Below are 18,615 nucleotides of genomic sequence, written 5' to 3'. Positions count from 1 at the left end.
AAACAGTCTTCACAGCTGTGTTAACATGTGAGAATACTTTTGATTCTCAATTCAAGCCTAATTGCATTTTCGACAGGCCTCCATCTGAAGTGCCAGGACTCATAATTTATAAATCTTTCTGCATTTTGTTATTGTGGGTCTTCTTGGATCATCTCCTTACTGCAAACTGATCGCAAAAGAATCAATAAGACAGTATCAAAATGTTCATTAGAATCAGGACATAGGAGAAGAGGCAATTTAATAACACTGCTTGTATCTCTTCCATTCTCTCTCTCACACACATTTCTATACAATTTCTCACACACGCCCCCTGGCATAATAAAAATTTAAAAAATGACTTCCTTTTAATGGAATCTTTCAATTACATTTCACTTTTCAAATAAGGGGAAAGAGTATTGCGCTCACTTTGAAATATTCATTTGAAATATTCATATCAAAGTCTTCGTTAATCTACCAATCTTCCGAAAGATTGATACCTTCCAAGAATTTAAGATTTGCAGCACATGCATTATTCAACCTGGGAATCCCTTAAAAGTGTATCCTTTAGTGAGCTGGTTTTGCTGTCCCTGAAGAATAGTGAGAGGATGTGGAGATGCGAGTGAGCAAAAATGAGACAGACAGAACAATCCTGTTTAGGTCTACACAGAAACATGTCCCACTAACTTCAGTGGGAGGGCTCATTTTTTTCCCTACCTGCAAACGCAGCGTTTCCACCACCAAACATTGCAGGGGGCAATTTGCAGGTCTTTGGCGCTGTTTTTGAGAGACTTGGCCATCTTGGATGTGCACTCAGGTTCTTAGGAAATATTATTTAGCCCTCATCCTTCTGTGAAAAGGGCGTTTCATGCTTGGCCACTCCCATCACAGCAGCCATTTTGTAAATGAGCACACCTCCACATGGCAACCAAAAAGGGTGCTCTATGTTTCGAACTGCAGGGACTTCTCTGTGGTAGCACTGATGCTCTGAAGACAATCAGGCCGGGAAAAGGACAGGAGCTAATAATCTGACAGAAGGCAAATGCCTGTACTATTCACACAAGCAAGCAGAGTTAAATGGCAGGAGGCGGCCTTATTATTATTATTTATTGCATTTATATACCTGGAGGTCTCAGGGCAGTTCACAGAAAAGATCAACATAAAAACCACAATATATATAATCAAAATAAAAACAACAACCCAATAACGCCCCCCTCAAGGAGCCATATTTTAAAAGGGCATAGGATGTCAATCAGATCAACCACAGGCCTGGTTAAAAAGGAACATTTTTGCTTGGTGCCTAAAGGTGTATAATGAAGGTGCCAGGTGAACTTCCCTAGGGAGAGCATTCCACAGACGGGGAGCCACTGCAGAGAAGGCCCCGTTCTCGTGTTGCCACCCTCAGGATCTCTTGAGGAGGAGACACACAAAGAAGGGCCTCAGAAGATGATCTCAGGGCCCGGGTAGGTTCATATGGCCTTATTACAAAAGAGGTGGGGGTGTCTTGACAGTTTCCTGAGAAGCTGTGGCTACTCATGAGCAAGGAAAGGGGTGCAGAAAGTGAGTGCTGCTTGGGACTGCAGACCCTCCAAGTGTCCCTATTTTCCAGGGACGTCCCTGATTTAGAGAAGCCGTCCCAGTTTCTGATTTGATCCCAGAATATCCCGCTATTCCTTAGGGCATCCCTGTTTTCATTGAAGGTTGGAGGGTATGGGGTTATTCAGTTCCCAAGCTATCTGAAAGCAATCCTGTATAGGAACGGGTGGTTTTTTTTTAATGTTTAATGTTTTATTATGTTTTTATATATGTTGGAAGCTGCTGGGGCCACCCAGTAAGATGTAAGGGGTATAAATAGTAAAATTATCATTATGGAATAGGATTTCCCTATTTTTTTTCAGAGAAATGTTGGCGGGTATGAGATTACAGTGGTACCTCGGCTTACAGATGCTTCGGGTTACAGACGCTTCAGGTTACAGACACCCCTAACCCAGAAATAGTACCTCGGGTTAAGAACTTTGGTTCAGGATTAAAAAACAGAAATCGTGTGGCGACAGCGCAGCAGCAGCAGGATGCCCCATTAGCTGAAGTGATACCTCAGGTTAAGAACAGTTTCAGGTTAAGAACAAACCTTCAGAACAAATTAAGTTCTTAACGCAAGGTACCACTGTACTGCTGAGAAGTTGATTAGCTGTTAAGGAGAAGACCATGCCCCAGTTGTCCTAATAAACTAGCCTGCACTGGTCGGTAGCTTGCTGAAGAAGAAAACCAACTTTTCCATAACTGGGAAAAACCCCTCAGGAGCCCTTTTGAAAAATGTTTGGTAAACATTCTGAATGCAACACCATCAAAGTGATTTTTGATGGAGGATAATTTGATTGCATGAGCAGGGGAGACATTCTATTCCCTACACGATAGACTTCCTTGCCCCACCTCCATCCCAAGGATATAATTTTCTTTTCTGTGGGTCACAGTGGGAAGACTGTATGGAAACAAATCTTTCTCCCCCACCCCTCCCCCTTTGTCTCCTGCTAGTAAAAATGCCCTCAAAATACAAACAGAATGTCCAGGCATGTGATGTATAGATCTTATCCATTTCCGTTACTTGTTGTGTAAATGGGTCAAAACTCTATTGTCACTGCAGGCTGTTTTATGGTCCCACTGATGCAGGAACTGTGGTCACCTTTTTTCATTAATCAGGTTTACGAGCAATCAATGAACTCTGGGCATTTGCTAAAGGAAAAGTTGTTGCCTTACACTAATTTTGAGTCCTAGTACTAGAAATACGGTTTGCTTCTAGGCAGGGATTCAGTTTGCCAAAGGGTCGCTGAGATATTGCAAGCAGGTTGTCGGCAACAGGTTTTTGTATTGTTATTTTTTAACAACGCAAATAGCCCCCTTGTGATCATTTCATGTGTATGGTGGGTATGACAGCCAAGTATGGATGTGGCCTCCAGGCCAACAAGGTTTTGCTGCCCCTGTTACAGAGAAAACCGCCCTTCTGTTCACATGTGTGGTGAAGAGCTAGGCTAAAATGCCACTGGTTGGCACAGAATAATATGTAGCATGTGTCCAGCTTTTAAACATCTCTTGTTTCCTATAGTTCGCCTTCTGGAAACTTGCCCACGATATGCTCCTTGTGTTCTGGCCCACATCTGAAGTTCATAGGCCTTGTCCACATTACAAGTTGAGGTAATCCAGGACTGTCTCCAGATTTCACTTGATCCTAGCAGTGGGAATTTAGGCTTTCCTCAGCTCCTACTTCTGAGAGCAGCATGGGAGAGAACAGCATGAATATGCTGGAGGGGGGTGGGTGGGTAGCACCACAGATAATTACGCAGCTTACAACACAGCAAAGTTTTAAAAATTATTCTGTCAGGCTGGGTGCCGCCAACAGAAACGGACTGGAGGGACTTTTACTGCAATGGGTAAGCTGTTTAATTGAAGGGGGTGTACACTGTAGCCAGCCGCTTCAGATTTCACTACTAGTGTAAGGGAATAAACTTTGGCACCCGGCAGCGAGTGACTTCACGATTCAGCGCTGAGTTTTAATGGATATTAGAATTCCGGCAGGTAATTGTCCTTGGAAAAGTTTATTAAGAAGGAGAAAACATGGCTTTATTACTCCGGTTCGGTCGTCAGAAATCCGCAGATGGGTCTTCGTACCTCTGTTGTGGGGTGCGGGGGAGGAAAGGGAAACGTTGCCATAAGCTGATTTTAAAAAGAAAAGAAAGTTTTATATTTTGTAAACAAACCCATCTGGAACTACTAAACTTTTCCGAGCCAAACCAGGCCCTTGCCACCTCTGCACGCCCCGGCCTGTCTGAAAGGGTTCCAGTTGCAACCATTGCTTTCCATTGCTGCGCTGTGCCGGGATGTGATCACACCACCTCTGGGCCAACAGAGAACACAATCACTCACTCTGAGTCATTACATAAGCAGAAGTATGTGATTTATTAAACCACAAAAAAATAGGTTACATTAACACTAAGAGGCTGACTCGAAGCCACAGGAGGAGCAACTTCCACAGTTAAGAGTGGGACTCCCTGATTCTTGGAATTTCACTTTCCGGTGCTTTCTTATGTAAACTGTGATATCATCCTGTACTAGGAGATTCCCATAGTGCACTAGGCTGAGATAAAGACAAGAGATACAGTATACTTTAAAAAAGCACCATGGGATAATATGCTTGATTTCTAGTCCCTTTCAGTCAAAACTAACTAAAATGTTTAATGATGTCATGTCCTGGTGTCATGACACGAGAGCGGCTATAATCTGCTCAGATTCTAATATCTTGCCTATTCCCATGGAATCCTAAAATAAATATAGGCATAGGTCTTTGCTGTTGCTTATACTTGATGCTCGGTTAAATATTATCTCCCCTAATGGGAGTGCCTGATCACCTCATCTGTCTCCTGCGAAATCTCTATGTGGGACAAGAAGCTACAGTTAGAACTGGATATGGAACAACTGATTGGTTCCAAATTGGGAAAGGAGTACGGCAAGGCTGTATATTGTCTCCCTGCTTATTTAACTTATATGCAGAATTCATCATGCGAAAGGCTGGGCTGGATGAATCCCAAGCCGGAATTAAGATTGCCGGAAGAAATATCAACAACCTCAGATATGCAGATGACACAACCTTGATGGCAGAAAGTGAAGAGGAATTAAAGAACCTTTTAATGAAGGTGAAAGAGGAGAGCGCAAAATATGGTCTGAAGCTCAACATCAAAAAAACGAAGATCATGGCCACTGGGCCCATCACCTCCTGGCAAATAGATGGGGAAGAAATGGAGGCAGTGAGAGATTTTACTTTCTTGGGCTCCATGATCAGTGCAGATGGTGACAGCAGTCACGAAATTAAAAGACGCCTGCTCCTTGGGAGAAAGGCAATGGCAAACCTAGACAACATCTTAAAAAGCAGAGACATCACCTTGCCAACAAAGGTCCGTATAGTAAAAGCCATGGTTTTCCCAGTAGTGATGTATGGAAGTGAGAGCTGGACCATAAAGAAGGCTGATCGCCGAAGAATTGATGCTTTTGAATTATGGTGCTGGAGGAGACTCTTGAGAGTCCCATGGACTGCAAGAAGATCAAACCTCTCCATTCTGAAGGAAATCAGCCCTGAGTGCTCACTGGAAGGACAGATCGTGAAGCTGAGGCTCCAATACTTTGGCCACCTCATGAGAAGAGAGGACTCCCTGGAAAAGACCCTGATGTTGGGAAAGATGGAGGGCACAAGGAGAAGGGGACGACAGAGAATGAGATGGTTGGATGGTGTTCTTGAAGCTACTAGCATGAGTTTGATCAAACTGCGGGAGGCAGTGGAGGACAGAAGTGCCTGGCGTGCTCTGGTCCATGGGGTCACGAAGAGTCGGACACGACTAAACGACTAAACAACAACAACCTTCTCCTTCTCCTTCTCCTTCTCCTTCTCCTTCTCCTTCTCCTTCTCCTTCTCCTTCCCCCAGCCCCACCCCACCCCACATATATTTGGGGGTCATGTGGATTTAAAGCAACAGCATGGAATCTGGTGCCCTCTAGACATTGCTGGACTACAGCTCCCATCAGTCTCAGCCAGCATTTCCAATTGTGAAGGATAGTGGGAGCATGGCTGACTGGCAAGAGAGAGATGCTACGGTGCACCTGGTCTCCCATCAGTTGTGTTGCTGTGCTTTCTGGGAAAGAGAGAGCAAGGTGGCTGGGAGGTCAGCACAGTGCAAGTGCTGCAACAGAGCAAATGCAGCAATCCTGCCACTGTGCTTGCACCGCAGCGGTCTGCTCACTGCCTTGCTCCTCTTGGTAAGCACGGTGACGTGGCTGACGGGAGGCCAGAGGCAAAGGAGCATCCCTCCCCACTGGCTGTCCTGGATGGGAGGTGTAGTCCAATAACATCTAGGCAGTCACAGATTAGGCAACCCTGATATATACCAATTCTGTGGTACAGAGTTCCTTTGCTGATGATCTGGTAAAAGAGGCCAGTTCACTCAATGGATCATTACCTTGTCATTGTGAGTGGGCTTGCACATTCCTATGACCCTTGTGAGCGAATGTCAGTGTACTGGAAGAAGAAAAGATCACCAGTGTGAAAGCAATGATTCTTCAACATCAATTTCGTTGGACTGGTCATGTTGTACAGATGCCTGATTATCATCTTCCAAAGCAAATACTCTATTCTGTACTAAAGAATGGAAAGCATAATGCTGGTGGTCAGCGAAAGAGGTTTAAAGACTCTCTCAAGGCAAATATAAAAAAATGTAGCATAAACACTGACAACTGGGAAACACTGGCCTGCGAGCGCTCCAATGGTAGAACAGCCTTTACCAAAGATGTCATGGGTTTTGAAGACCCTTGAACTCAGGATGAAAGGGAGAAATGTGCTAAGAGGAAGGCACGCTTGGCAAACCCTCACCATGATCAACTCCCGCCCAGAAACCTATGTCCCCACTGTGGAAGGACACGTGGATCCAGAATTGGCCACCGCAATCACTCACAGATTCACTGTTAGAACCATGTTTATGGAAGATAATCTTACTCGGCTACGAGTGATCGCCAAAGAAGAAAAGAGTCCAGAAGAGCTCAGCTCTCTTTGGTTGTACAACAATGTGTTGCCCCCTCTGTTGCACGGCCTCTGTTTCACTAACGCACAGGTTGCTTCCTATCTTTGCTTTTTTACAAAAAAGGGGGTTTATTCACTGTTTAGATTGTTGCCGTGGGAATATACATGAGGAAAGATGCATGAGGAAACTGTTGGACATTTGCAGTTTTCTCCTCCTGCTGCCATGCCTTGTTAAGTCGATGTGATGGTATGCAGTCAAGGATGAGCTAATTTTTCCTGCAGATTCTTGCTGGGTTGGACAAGTTCAGGGCATCATGCCCCACACGCAATATCTTGGTGTGTGAAGTGAAGAGGCTGCATCATGTTTAAAGCCCACAGTTTTGCCAACCCCAAACAGAAACTGAGCAGGGAGTAGTAAAGAAATATCGCAGAGGCTGATGTTATTGCCCTCAGTCCATCCTTCTTAATGCAGCATTGCTGAAACTTTTTGACTTCAGCCTGCCTGAGTAAATCTACACTATCTTTATGCTTTTCTTCCTGGACAAAACCATGTGTTCCACAGGTGAGTATGCAGAAACAGGAGCATAAGAGCTGCTTTATATTGGATCAAATTATTGGCCCATCTTGCCCAAGATTGTCATCACTGAGAGGCAGTGATTTTCTGGGATCTCCAATCAGATAAGTTTCATATCACCTTCACCCTGTTCCTTTTTTAACTGGAGATGCCAGGGATTAAACATGGGACCATTACATATGAAGTTCCTCCCCAACGGGGCTTGCATGGAGTCATGAGCAGAAAGTCCTTGGCATACAAATATCTGTGCTATGGAGAAACTAATATCAGTCTCTCTTCTCTTTGGCAATCACTCGTAGCTGAGTACAATTGCCTTCCATGAACACGGTTTTAACAGTGGGTCCACAAGTCACTGTGGAGGCCAATTCTGGATCCACACGTCCTTCCACAGTGGGGACATTGGTTTCCGGGCAGGAGTTGAGTGAGGGTTTGCAAAGCGTGCCTTTCTCTTAGCACGTTTCTCCCTTTCACCCTGAGTTCGAGCGTCTTCAAAGCCCATGACACCTTTGGTAAAGGCTGTTTTCCAATTGGAGCGCTCGCAGGCCAGTGTTTCCCAGTTGTTGGTGTTAATGCCACATTCTTTTAGATTTGCCTTGAGAGAGTCTTTAAATCTCTTTTGTTGACCACCAGCATTACACTTTCCATTTTTAAGTTCGGAATAGAGTAGTTTCTTTGGAAGACGATAATCAGGCATCTGTACAACATGGCCAGGCCAACGAAGCTGATGTTGAAGAATCATTGCTTTGACACTGGTGATATTTGCTTCTTCCAGTACACTGGCATCAGTTCGCCTGTCTTCCCAAGTGATGCATAAAATTTTTCGGAGACACTGTTGATGGAATCTTTTGAGGAGTTTGTGGCGATCACACAGGGTCCCCGGACGTTTGACGGTCTATTGATCCCTGTGCCACCACTGTGATTGCTTCCCTGCTGCCACCAACCCGTTTCTCTCGGGTACACACGGAGTCCAGACAGTTGTTAACATTAATTCAAATAAACAAGTTTATTTTATAAGCATTAACAAGTTTACAGTTTCAGATAATTTTTCTTGTCAGTTTCTTAATCTTAGTTTCTTTACCGGCTTATACCTTCCTAATAACTTCTAACTGATTATCCCAACTGTCTATCTGACTCCTCTTAACAGATTCTCTCACTCTCTCACATCAAACTATCCCAACCCACAGACTTATCCTCCCTCTCTCTTCTCTAACACCTGACTGACACCTTAACAACACTAATTCTAACTCTAACTCCAACTCTAACTCCTCCCCTTGGGTTCCCATTGGCCAATCACTTCACACTCATTTAACCCTTTCCTTATGACCCAGCATGATGTCACTAGGAGGGCAAATGCCACATAGTTGGAGATGGTGTTTATAAGTACTGCCTTAAGAGGAACAGGGCAGGATTAATTCATCCTGAACTCATGCTCAAGAGAGCATCATCAAAACACAGTAGCAGTTTATTAGGAATATAGGAAGCTTCTGTATAACAAATAAGACCATTCACTCATCTAGCTTGGTATTGTCCGCACTGACTTACATATTCTCCAGGATTTCAGATGTGATTTTCCGCAGCCCTACCTGGAGACATCAGGGGCTGAACATAGGACCGTCTGTCTACAAAGTGTGTGCTCTATCAGTAAGCCATGGTCCTTCCTTTCTAGCACCCTGTCCGTCAATATGAGAGCCCCACAGATCCAACTGTGCATCCATCAAGACTCTGCAAAGAGAGCCTTGCAATGCTATGTGCAAGAGCAAAAACATTTTTTATAAATCAAGAAAATATAGGAAACTCATTACAACACCGTGTAATGCAAGTATTAATCCCTTCTTGAAAAACTCAAAGAAATTCATTTTCTTCCAGGATTTTTTCAGGAGGCTTTCATTTCATACCCAGCCAACAAATAATCAAAGGAGAAGTTTTCAGCTCAGATAAGATGTATTCAGGTGGTGTTTTGTTTTTGTTGACCTAAATCGATATGGTGTAAATGAAAGGGACATCACCAGAAGCAAACTGTGATTTTATTACAAGTGAGGATATGCAACTGTTATATTAAGTACTGTAGATTGTGACTAAAAAATATCCACCCTGCGTAACATCGTTTCACTGGTGGAAACATCTTTGAGAATAGGCTGTAGTGGCTGGAGGACATGACAGCCCTGCAAGCTGTAATGGCAGATTCCTTGAAGCACAGAAGGGGTTGAGAATGCATCTATTCGAGAGAGAGAGAGAGAGAGAGAGAGAGAGAGAGAGAGAGAGAGAGCTGGTAAGAGGACTTTAAAAGTGATGCCCTTTGGGATTTCAACAAGTGAAAAGACTTAGCAATCCTCCAAGGGCAGCCTTTTCAAAGCCAGGTGGTCAGTTTGCTCCTTCATCCTGGACTCTATTTATCAGAAGGTTTTTGGGTGTTACCTGAGCTCTTTGGATAAACAAGGTTGCTTTGTGCGCTTATTGTTCTCAGGAAAGAATACGGCAGCCCTTTGAAGTCCTTGTGGCTTATTGTGTGAAGGCTCCAACAGGGCTCTTCAGTGTATTTACAGGCCCGGGAAATGCTCTCAGCAACAGTGGGTCACCCCCTCCCTTACGTAACTGCGGTAGAGTTCCCGTTTAACACCAGAAGAAATCAAACTGTTGGAGCGTTCACCTTTCTTTTCTTTTTGCTCCATTTTTCTCCTTCTGTTAAGTTGTATCACTGGCGCTTCGGCAGTTATTCTCATGTACTAAAACACAGCCTGTGCCATTGCATATTGAGGAAGCGTCTAAGCAAAATCAGCACGGTTGCTTTATCCATGATGGAGTGTTAAGGATGCAGAACTTTGGTGTGGCTTTTGGGACATTGTCGACACCCCCATTGCAGAGAAGGGGGCTGTGGACTTAACCACCCATGGACCAATCTAGTGAATGTGCTTTGCTGCCCACAACCAGCCCAGAACAACCTACGTCTGCTCTGTATATGGGGGAAAAATCAGCATATCTGTGTGGTGCTTCCATGTGCCTTGCAAAGTTCAATAATGCTGTGAAGCCTGTTGTCCATATGAACATCTTCTGGGCATCTCTTTTCCAGATCCGAAGTTGTATTCAACATAGTGCTAAGGTTCCATTAGCGCATGGATTTCTTCTTGCACAATGGAATAATCCCCCTCTCTCATTTCCTCTTTGCACTGCCTAAATCTGTTATGGAAGTGGTTCAACAATGTCTAAAACTTCCCACAAGAGTCAGGGGAGAGGTTCTCTATATAGCAGCACAAATGAGAATGTAGGTGACATGATCCACAGAGATAAAAAGGTAAAAAAAAAAGTAAAGGACCCCTGGATGGTAAGGTCCCGTCAAAGGCAACTATGGGGTTGCCGCGCTCATCTCACTTTCAGGCCGAGGGAGCTGGCGTTTGTCCACAAACAGCTTTCCGGGTCATGTGGCCAGCATGATTAAACTGCTCCTGGCACAACGGGACACCATGACGAATGCATGGAAACACCGTTTACCTTCCCGCCACAGTGGTACCTATTTATCTACTTGCACTGGCGTGCTTTCAAACTGCTAGGTTGGCAGGAGCTGGGACAGAGCAACAGGAGCTCACCCCATTGTGCAGATTTGAACCGCTGACCTTCTGATCGGCAAGCCTAAGAGGCTCAGTGGTTTAGACCACAGTGCCAGTCGCGTCCCATATTCCACAGAGATATGTGTTTGCTGGAGCACGATTTGGGATGGGACCTCATGATCTTTAACCTGACTCATCTATTCTACTGGCTAGTGATGGGGGAGAAATTTATTCAGGAATCTACCTCATTACAAATATGTGAACCAAAACAGTTATTCTTTGAATTTGTACTTCGTTGAATTTTGTAATGAAGTTACACAAAGCATTTTATATAATTGTAGGTTTTAAACTGGTTTTTAATGTTGTATTTTAAATTGCTGTAACCTGCCCTTGGGTATTAGGGTGAAAGGCAACTAATAAACTTTTAATATTAGCTACAATAATAATTTGTATATTAAAATATACAATGGTACCTCCAGTTGCGGATAGGATCCATTCTGGAGCTCCAGTTGGATCCCAAGGTTTCCACAACTGGAGGTGCCTGTTCTGTGCACACATGCAATAGAGGGCTTCTGTGCATGCACACAGCACAGTAGAGCACTTCTGCGCATGCGCATGCGGCGAAACCCGTAAAAATACTTCTGGGCTTGCTGCGTGCGTATCCTGAAGGATACGTAACAAGAGGTGCATGTAAGTAGAGGTACCACCGTATTAGGATAATGAGAAAATGTGTACACAATGCACACATTAGTTATAACGGTATACTAAATGCATTCTATTAGGATAAATTGCTTCCAAAAAGTGCTTATTTGAGACAAAAGTGGGGGCACAAATGTGCATTAGGAGAAACGCGCTTGAAAATGCAGGCAGTTTTTCATGCTGACTTTTACAAATAAAACTACAATTTGATTAGGAACACAGCAGACTGGCAGGTTTGGGTGTGATAAATTGTCAGATTAATCTATCCCAAGCACCAACTTTGGTCTTCCATCACCATTTCCCCCCAAGGAAATAAATGTGCCTCAAACAAATGTTGTTTATGTGCTCTTAATTACATCAATGGCATCTGTTGTCCTGTGTCAAATATATAGGTTTACACCAATACAGCTGGTGATGTCCTCACCAAATGCACACAAGAGTAACGTGCAGGTCTGCCATCCTATTCACCTTCTATTCCAACCATTTATTGGACTCACAGGATTTGGCCACTACAGAATGCATATATGCAGCCAATTAGGGTGAGATGAACCTGCAAGCCTCTAAATATTGCCTATCTACAACTCCCATTGTCCCTTACAATCGGCCATGCTAGCTGGGGCTGATGGCTCCCAGTACGTTTCCAAGCACAATTCAAAGTGTTGGTGCTGACCTTTAAAGCCCTAAACAGCCTCAGTCCAGTATATCTGAAGGAGCGTCTCCACCCCCATCGTTCTACCCAGACACTGAGGTCCAGCACTGAGGGCCTTCTGGCGATTGCCTCACTGTGAGAGGCCAAGTTACAGGGAACCAGGCAGAGGGCCTTCTCGGTAGTGGCGCCCTCCCTGTGGAACGCCCTCCCACCAGATGTCAAAGAGAACAACAACTACCAGACTTTTAGAAGGCATCTGAAGGCAGCCCTGTTTAGGGAAGCTTTTAATGTTTGATGTATTACAGTATTTTAATATTTTTTTGGAAGCCGCCCAGAGTGGCTGGGGAAGCCCAGCCAGATGGGCGGGGTATAAATAATAAATTATTATTATTATTATTATTATTATTATTATTATTATTATTATTATTATTATTGGAGTAGGAGTTCAACAACATCTGGAGGAACTGGGACTTCCCCACCCCTGAGTCAGGACAGAAGTTACTGACTAGGTTTAATAATCAGAATTATTTAAAAAATAAGAAGATGCACAGGAAAAGAAAAGAACTATTTTTGTTTGACTCGCATGAAGTCATGCCACTTCCAGGCTGAGCTTGCTCTGTGCTTCATCCGGTAGGGGAAAATGAGTTATACTAAAGTTCTGAAAATAGGTGTGAGTGTGTTTTAAAGTCAACATGTTTGTAACTCCACTGCATAAGGATTTATGCTGCTGCGACAGAGAAATGACTTCATCAGGAAATCCCCTTTCAAATTTCCAGACATAAAAACACATATCCATAAATTTTACATTAAAGTGTCTTTGGATTAAAAGCCTTGCGGTGCAATCCTATACATGCCTTTGGCTGCAAGTCTAATCGCATCCCATTGAACTCCATGGAGCTTACTTCTGAGTAGACTTACTTGGATCACTCTGTTACTGACCACACCGAGAGACATATTCACCAGTTAACTTCCACCATGGTTCAAGTCATCTCCAGTAATGCCATCACCTGCCTCAGCAGCCCTTTGAAAGCTTATCTCATTGTTGATTCTGGAGTGACAGAATCACATTTATTCTTTTCCTGAAGGCTGACATTCTACAACCTGCTGTTGGCTAGGGGCATTCAGAAAGGAAACTGTTAAAAGATGTTGTATAGAAAATGCAGAATTAATAAACGGAGACAAGTGAAGAAATGTTTGACTGCACTAAGTATGTTCTATGGTTGAACAAATAATTGGGACAAACCTCAAACAGTGGGAATTTCACCTCTGACTTTGGTTTCACAAATTGGTGAAGAGACCATTTTATATTTTGCTGGGCATTATAATCACATTATTCCTATGCTTTACCTACTGCACTGGCTCTCAGGTTGTCTCTGAGCTCAATTCAGAATGCTGGTTTGGGTCTTAAAAACCATTCATGGACTGGGGAGTCAGCTACATTAGTAAAGAAAAAGCGTTTTAAATGCGTTATAACACTGTGACACCAGATGGCACTGTGGAGTTCCATCTTTTGGCAACGTGATTTTCCATTATGAGATTTATAACGCATTTTCCTGAAACTTTGTTTTATGTGTCTAGAACCAGCCTGGAACTAGAGTTGCACTAAACAGCCCCATCACCACCACCTTTGTCTTGGATTCTTGTTGTGAAACTTGCCCTCCAATAATAAAGATTTCTCTGGATTTTGCTGAGGGTAGCATGCATACACAGCTTTTTCCAGTTCTTCAGTTTGTCATACTTGCCCCATTCTCTGCCTTATCTTTGAACATCAGAGCATAGCCCCCCCAAAGGATTATTGGTGTGGCCATACATATAACTGCATCAATATTATTCTTTGCGTAGTGTTTTATCAGTGCACACTGCTGAAATCTTAATGCATATACAGTTTCATCAAGAATGTTTCTGTGTGGCATGTTCCAATGCACAGGAGTGCAATAAAATACCATCCACAAAAAGGAATCTAGATACAATCATAAGATGTTCACATCAATATTCTTAATACAGATGTCAGTGAAGTTAATAATTATCTGGCTCTGAATTTCTCCAGCTCATGTTACTTGCCCCCAAAAAGAAAGAAGCAGAAGTCCCAGCAAAGGAAGAATGGCTGCAAAAACTTATGGAATATGCAGAAATGGTGAAACTTAGCAGAAGAATAAGAAATCAAGATAACAATTTTTTTATAAAAGAATGGAAATGGTAATAACCTGCAGTTTCATAAGAGTACATATTTAAAGAAGAATTTAAAGAAGATGAATAAATTGAGTAAGTTAAGTTAATTTGGATATGCAGAAGTTATTAAAAATCAAGGAACCACAGAAAGAGGGAAGGAAGTCAAGTTTTAAAATGTAAAAATAATTGTAAAATCAGTGAAATGTAAATATCTGAAAAGTGTGTGTGTGTGTTAAAAAGGAGAGGATGGTGTAGATGCGAGAATCCGAGAACATCTGGATGGCCACATGTTGGCCCCCCCATGCTGTAGAGATTTCATCTGTGTACCAGAACTTTCACTCAAGCCATAAATTTAGCTTCTCCAACATTTTAATTGTGTTACTACCCCTCCCCCATTTAAAACCTTCTGAGTACCATTATGTTTTTCTTATGTTTTTCATTTTTCAGTAAATTCTTCATCTAGCACTATGTCTGGGTATGGCAGCTGTCAAACATCTGTACTATAATTGTAAACAAACAAATATATATATGGAAGGATCACCTTCATTCCTTAAAGTATTATGGAGGAGCTCCATTTTGAAATAAGAGGTTGGTGCAAAGCTTTGTGGGATGAAACACTAGTCACTGATCACTGAAGTGATCAGTGAACTCTTTTTAGTTCTATTTGGAAATAATCATAGTAGCATTCAAAGCAAGCCTTTGGAATGAAGCACATTTTATTTTCTAGAAGCCTGTGCCAGCTCATAATGTTGGTACATGCATGCTTGAAATTGCCCTTGAAATTGTAGGCCCCAGCCATGGTGGAGAGCAGCCACTTGAAAATTCAACTCCACCACACACAAACACATACCAGAACAAACATAGCTGGGAATAGGAGAGGGTGTCATTTAGATGGGATGAGCAAATGCACACAATATTTGTAAGAAGCAAACAAGGAAACTGACCGAAATAGAGGGGGAGGGAGGTAAAGGTAAAGGGACCCCTGACCGTTAGGTCCAGTTGCAGATGACTCTGGGGTTGCGGCGCTCATCTCGCTTTATTGGCCGAGGGAGCTGGCATACAGCTTCTGGGTCAAGTGGCCAGCATGAATAAGCCGCTTCTGGCGAACCAGAGCAGCGCACGGAAACGCCATTTACCTTCCTGCCGGAGTGGTACCTATTTATCTACTTGCACTGTGACGTGCTTTTGAACTGCTAGGTTGGCAGGAGCTGGGACTGAACAACGGGAGCTCACCCCATCATGGGGATTCGAACCACCAACCTTTTGACCGGCAAGCCCTAGGCTCTGTGGTTTAGACCACAGTGCCACCCGGTCCCAATAGGGGGAAAGTTGCCCACAAATACTTTTTGGCTGGATGGCCTGATCAGGCAATGGGAGTTTCATTAAGTGTAAGAGGCTACCATTAAAAAAAGAAAAAAACTTCTGCATCTGTACCTGGTACAAAGCTTTTTGGTTCACCTGAACCAGGTGCCAGCACAGCCATGCAGTCGTGCCCCAAGGGATGCTTTGCCCTGCCAACTCCACCATCAGTGGAAAAGCAGCATCAGCATCAGCACCCAATTCAGGTGAGATCTTGCCAAAATTGTGCATATTCCACAAGTTTTTACATTCTTCCTTTGCTGGGACTTCTGCTTCTTTCTTTTTGGGGGCAAGTAACATTCTTGCCACTGTAGTCGCATATATGAATAAGTTTCTGTAAAGTTTGGATAGTTCTGTCCCTAAAATTTCCAAATAATGCCCCTATAATACCCTGTATTATTATTCATCATTCACATTGTTATCAGCACCAGAATGAGATCATAATGGCCAATCTCTCCCCTTCAAATGGACAACATCAGCAAGAGGACACAATGACCAGTCTCTCTCCTTCATTGGCCACTATCAACATGAGGTCACAATGGCCAGTCTCTCTCTCTCCTTCAGGGAGGCAGCATCCTCATGAGGTCACAGTGGCCAGGAGAGGATATGGGAGGGGAAAAAACCAGATCACAGCAAGCTGTGTGTGCAGATGGTAGGTGCAAGTGTGGCCTGGCACCCCAAATTCAATGGTGAGCCTTCAAAGTGCAGTAACCGTCACAGGTTGAGGGCAGAGTACAGAGAAGAGATGGACTAGGCAGCAACTGATGGGCAAAGCAGCAGTAGAACAGCTGAGAGGAGACTCCAGAAGAAGAGAGGAAGGATAGGAGGAAACACCCAGCACTTGGAGAGGAAGAGAGAAGGTAATTTGGACAGGAGTAGCAATGTTCACCTGTACTTGTCCCTGTGACAGTCACCCAGACTTTTTTTTTACAAACGTTATTTTAATCATCCTTTTCATTTCACTGTATATCATTTCCCCATACTGGGAAATGATCCACACCATCCTCCTAAAGCACCCTTCCGCTTTAACAGTCACGGCTTCCCCCAAAGAAACCCGGGTTCCTTGAAGCAACCTAAAAAAGGACAGTTCCCAGAATTCTTTGGGATGACTGTTAGAGTGGTATAATAGTGCTTCGTATGTATGGTCTGAATGTGACCCAGTAATATCCTTTGATCCCAGTCTGAATGGAGAACGATCAGAGATGATGGGAGCTATGGTCCAACAATGTCTAGAAGGCCGTAAATTAGTAATCCCTGTTCTAAAATGACATCCAGGGTATTTGTTTAGATGAGCATTTTGCTGCCAATCAAGCTCTTTAAAATAGCTAGTCTTTAAAGTACCAATGCACTCTTTGTCATTTTTGATAACATCCGACTAACAGGACCACTCTTCTGGAATACTGTCAAATGATCACCCAACTTTTTTTTTACTTTTTTTTCTGCAGGTTTCACCAACACACTTGTGCATGCAGTGACATCTAGTGACAAAGAACACAAATGGGACTCAGGGAAATTTCGGTGGAGAATTATTATCTATGATTTTTTCAAAAGCCAAAATTCAACTATAATCTCTCTCTCTCTCTCTCTCTCTCTCTCTCTCTCTCTCTCTCTCACACACACACACACACACACGGTATCTCCAGCAACATTTTGGAAAGCCTGCATATAAATTTTCAAGGTTTACTTCTGTTTTAAACAGAGACATGTTCTCTGGTCCTGGATTTCCAGGCAGGAACAGATGGCCTTTGGAAACCTCTACAACTCTTCAATTCTGTGCTTGGTCATAACATAGAATGAACAAAATGTTCTTTGCAATAATGCACTTTTTTGCATCAACTTTATTTCCTAGAGGAGAAACCAAGACCCTAAACCCCCACAACTTGCCCAATATTTCCCCCAGTGATTTCTGTGGTCAGGGAAGGCTTTGACCTTCATCAAGTCCAGAGGAGAACATTGACAAAATATGCCCTCTTTCTTGGTGATTAGGAGGACTATTAAATAATGCTGGATTTTTCTTGGGATGAAATACGAAGCTCATTTCACACGCCGGGTCTCTGAGATGATCAACAAGTTCCCTGAGATTCACAATGAAGTGTTGCTGACACTGCAAAGATTTGGGGCCGTGATAAAATCTCTCCTCTGGGGCTTTTCCCATTCTTCTATCTTTGATGGAGTCTCTGGAACGAAGACAAGATGTTTCCTCCTTAAAGGCAAAACCTACTTTCGCTTCTCAGTGTCTTTACTAGTAGCAACTCTCTGCAGGTAGTCAAAGGCTGGAACCCAAGTGCTTACTTTACCCATGAAACACCTGACATTTCAAAACAATGTTTGTGCTTCTTGACACACAAATTGAATCACACATCTGTTTTCCAGGGCAACCAGTTCCTGGGCTGCAAAGGGTCTTATGGAGCTTGGTGGGTCCTGACTGGCTTGGAAAGTCAGCTGATTCTCTTGCAGCTGGAAGTGCACTCCAAGACCTAGTCTTTCTGATTTCCTGTACTGGAGACTAGTTACTGGTGGGCCTGGCCAGTTGAAACACATGTGCACACACACAAAGTGCCTTGCAAAAAGTTTTCAAAGGATGGAGGAGGCAAGGGAGAATTATAGCCCCTGTCTGTCTAAGGCAGGCATGGCCAAACTTGGCCCTCCAGCTGTTTGGGGACTACAAGTCCCATCACCCCTGACCACTGGTCCTGTTAGCTAGGGGTGATGGGAGTTGGAGTCCCAAAACAGCTGGAGAGCCAAGTTTGGCCATGCCTGGTCTAAAGTGATCCTGTGTTAGACAAGGACAGCTGGGACGGGAGATCTGGAAATCCACTGTTGAAGAGGTGAATCTCTAGTGCTCTTTCTGTGGGAATTAGACTCCATATCCCATTTGCAGAGTATGCCAAAGACAGCCCTAGGTCATTTGACCCTTTCATTGGTTGTTTTTTCCTCCTATAAAAACTACACACTCGCTTTTAAAGATTAAATTGGGGTTGCCATATTTCAAAAAGTGAAAATCCAGACACAAAAGTTTTGGGGGCTAAGTTGTTGCAAAATCTCAAAAAAGAGAGAAGTTTTTGAGCTATTTTTAAGGAAATTCGCCAAA

At 43.4% G+C, this 18,615-nt stretch overlaps 1 long non-coding RNA gene across 1 annotated transcript; it reads left to right on the top strand.

The window, feature by feature from the left end:
- The first annotated feature begins 15,959 nt into the window (after nt 1–15,959).
- LOC309529990 lies at nt 15,960–17,092 on the top strand. Its single transcript, XR_014218584.1, has 2 exons — nt 15,960–16,384; nt 16,970–17,092. It is a non-coding gene; the product is annotated as an uncharacterized lncRNA (long non-coding RNA).
- The last annotated feature ends 1,523 nt before the right edge of the window (nt 17,093–18,615 follow it).

This window comes from Podarcis vaucheri (assembly GCF_965113315.1).
Source record: "Podarcis vaucheri genome assembly, chromosome: 3".
Classification (NCBI taxonomy): Eukaryota; Metazoa; Chordata; class Lepidosauria; order Squamata; family Lacertidae; genus Podarcis; species Podarcis vaucheri.
This window is presented reverse-complemented; position numbering and strand designations above follow the sequence as displayed.